Below are 4,018 nucleotides of genomic sequence, written 5' to 3'. Positions count from 1 at the left end.
TTTAACTGCTGTATACAATATGATTTATCCAAGATTTCTTTTGTGAATGCTCATCATTCCATTTCATTTATATTCCATCTGTTTCTAGGACTTGGCTGTATTTCTATGTTAAAGCAGGTACAGATATATTTCACGAAATATTTGAGGCCTGGACTATTTTTCTTTGATCAGACTACTCCATCCAATAGATCAGTCAAAGAAACAATCCGATTGAAGCTGAAACCATATTTGATAAACATATCTACACTTATCGGTGCATCTATTGGGCTATTTTACTTTTTATTGTACGATTGTCCATTTTATACCTATTCTACTCTTTTGGAGAGATACGCTCTTTTTATCTGTGGATTTAGTATTGTAAAAAATGTGAATACGTGTGTTATCAGATTGTGTCATATTTATTTTGCCATAACAAGATTTGTTTCCTCACAATTCAATCTGGATAACTATCTTTTTAACAAAAAGATGTTAAGCATCGATTTGTCTCGATTGGTTTGGGACTCGAATAAGAATCAGAATTTGGAAAAGGCTATAAACTATGCAAATAAACGGGCTAGAGTCGATGTACAGCTTGATTCAGAATCATTTATGCTAACCAGAAAGTTGCTACACCAGTTAGAAAAGGCATCAAGGATTAAGAAGTGCCATACAGAGGAGATAAATTTAACATCATCAACCACTGCTACTGCTCCTTCAACTTGTAGAGAGGGATCCGCATCCACACAATATATGGGTTTAGGCTTCCCATCTGACATAAATTGCCATGAAAATATAATGATGCATAGAAATATAGACAATGCCCAGAATAATCTTGAATTAAAGAATCAGAAGGCGAAAATAATGTCACAATCTAGCTTTGATGAGAGTTTTCAAACAGTCGACATCCAAACAGTTTCTAAAAATGTTGATTTGAATACGATTTCTAGAATGGATCATTTGCCTCCTAATCTTGAATCAAAAAAGAGGGAATCAGATGGACATATTTCACCCTCAAATTTAGAGTTGATACCTAAAACTAGCATGTCCATAGACTCCAAGCCGATTCATGCAATTGGCAACTGTAACGCCATTATTGACACTAGGAGATTTTTAAAATACTTTGGTCGAACTCACAACAAAAAGCTGAGTATTTTTTATCGTCCAAAGTACACCAATTTAATAATACTTTTCATAAAAGCTCTGTGTGTGATATTCACCAAATTGCTATTCTTCATTGTCCTGAATCTTTCCAAGTATATTTCACAACAGCTTGAAGAATATTTGCCGAAAAAGATAGTTTTTTTGATAGTAATTAATTTGATGGTTAAAGCGTTTGCTCTACGAAGTATTTCCATGCGTGTATCCATAGTAAAGTTGTACTTCGTCTTTATTTCCCCATTGATTTGCACAATATTCTTTCTTCTAATCAATAGATCAATCATTTCATCCACAAAAATGTTTGTATTCATAAGCAGTATCTGTAATGTAACATGTTCGATTATAAAAATCGAATTACCTTCGGAAGCAAATGTTTCCACCATAACATCCATGAAAATTGTTTTTTTGCTCTTTCTTGCAAATATGGCCTTATTGATTTTCTATATGACAAAAGCTGCCAGTTTGTTTATATTTGTCGGTAAGGTTATAATCTGCTCAATTATTTTCCATAAGATACTATTTGCTTTTTATCAATTGATTTCAGGAAATTATTATTTAAAATTGAAAGAAAGATATTATCTAAAGGAAACTAAAGTTGTTGATTATATAGATGCTAAATAAATAAAATATATGCAATTAAAGATTACCCCTTCACCTTGATAATTCAAATATTGCAGTAAATATGTATTGCCTACTATTAGCTATTTGTTTCTTTAGATTTGTGTAAATACTTTATATAATAAGTAATTTACCAAACTACAATATCTAGCTATAAAATATGATCAATTTGGAAATTATAATCCCTGAAATATATTAATATAAAATATCTTGAGAGTAGGACAAACTCAATTATTTCTCTTCTAAAACCTTATTTATTCTATATTTTCTTGTTTGTTGTTTATATATAATAGTAGTATTAGTGATATATAACAGTTTAAAAATAGATATAAATGTACTTTATTCCGAATAATTAATTATAGTAAAGGTTGTTTAGGTAGCTCTATACATTACTAAGCTTAGAACCTATGAACAAATAATCAATCACTTTATGCCATTCAATAAACTAGGGGGAGATCAGTTTTCGTATCAATAGAAGAGTTAGAAATATGAATTCATGTATTCTTAATGATAAAACTAAAGAACATTTTATATAGCATATACACAATTGGTAATAGATATTTTTTATTCTATATGATACTATATGAATTTGGAGTAAATCAATTTATTTTGTGGACATTGCCTCAAAGCATTACCATTTATCGGATATCATATTCATAGATGTACATGAATTATTATATATCAAAACATATTATTTTGAATAGGTTTCTGATTTATCATTTTTCCAATATTGAGAAATATACTAATTAATCTAGTGATGTAAGTCAAAAGATTTATGTATAATACATAGAAATATGACTAGTATTAGCGAGATTTTTTGACAAGGATAATAGAGTTTAATATATATTAACTTCTTATCTTTGATAATATTCTATAGAACCATTGTAACTATTCTATGAGGTTTTGCAATGATACATCAACTATCAAAGTATTTTTATCAAAAAATATGGTTTCAGAAATATTTATCTTAACTAATTTATCTTTATTATAGTTATAACCATTCTGTTCTAAGGAAATTAATCAGTATTAAAAAACTAATCAGTATAGCCTATACGAATCTATAAGCATATCAACAACCTTTGATGATGTTACATAAAATCCAATAAATTTTATTTAAAATTCAAATGGTTTTCATCTTATCCCAACGACTTATTTATAAATAAACTGTGTATTCCCTCCATTTTTAGCAAATAGAGACTATAATGATGATTAAGAATTGAAGTCACTTTATCCGTCAATAGATTCAGATTATTTGACGTGTTGATTAAAAATTTAATTATCATGTTCTAAAGGAAGCTGTTAATTTACTACAAATAGGAAATTTGAAATATTTATAGCTGAATCAAATGAATAGAACGTTGCGTAGATAGACCCAGTAGCACGTGAGTCTGTTTTCAATTTTTTGACTTACTATAAATACTTTATAAATAAATTTGCCCTTCAATGTCAACTTGGTTCACATTTCAGTCTGATTTTATCTGTGCCAAGTTCATAGAAAGAGGAAAATATCACTTTTTAAACTCAACAGGACTAAGAGGCTATGAGAAAGTTTTTATCACTCAAGAGAGTGTGAAGAAGGTTTACGCTCACATACAAGTAGTGTCATATAACAGGGTTCTTACTCCAATTGAATGCTCAAATTTGCTTAAATCTGGGGTTAACCCTCCTATTGGTGTAAGAGCAATGATTTATACGGACAGATTGAATCCATTCGACTCTATTATTGCCTTTGTGAGGAAGGCAAAGATAGGATGTTCTATTTTCTTTGATTTGTCCAATTTAAAAGGCATTAAGAAATGCTCTCACATCAAAAACATTGCCTCCACACATAATCCCAGGGATAAAGATAAAGACAATGGTTCGCCAAGTAGTTCTTTAAGTGATACTGACAGCATGGTATCAACCAGTTCACAGATGAGATTATTCTGTAGCCAAGAGTAAATATTAATATTAAAATAAGTGTTGTTTTATATTTATTAAAGTTTGATATTAATTTGGATTAAATGGGATGAATTGAAGAATGAGGATTTGAACAAATTGTAAATAGTTTACCAAAAAATTTTGAACATCTTGTCGCCTTTAATTGTTATTTGGGAAAATGTTCATAAGAGATGAGCATACTAAGAGCTTTTTTGTCAATCATTTATCTTCTGGATACCACTCCAGTGGTTGAACTTGTGGCTATTCCTAGAAAGTCGTAAATTCAAAATGAGTTTACTAGCATTTTTGAGATTGATATATAATAGTACATTATATGGATAAA

Source organism: Rhyacophila brunnea, unplaced genomic scaffold, assembly GCF_057557595.1.
Source record: "Rhyacophila brunnea isolate RB1 unplaced genomic scaffold, BYU_Rbru_1.0 scaffold_186, whole genome shotgun sequence".
Taxonomy (NCBI): Eukaryota; Metazoa; Arthropoda; class Insecta; order Trichoptera; family Rhyacophilidae; genus Rhyacophila; species Rhyacophila brunnea.
Note: the sequence above shows the minus strand (reverse complement) of the source record.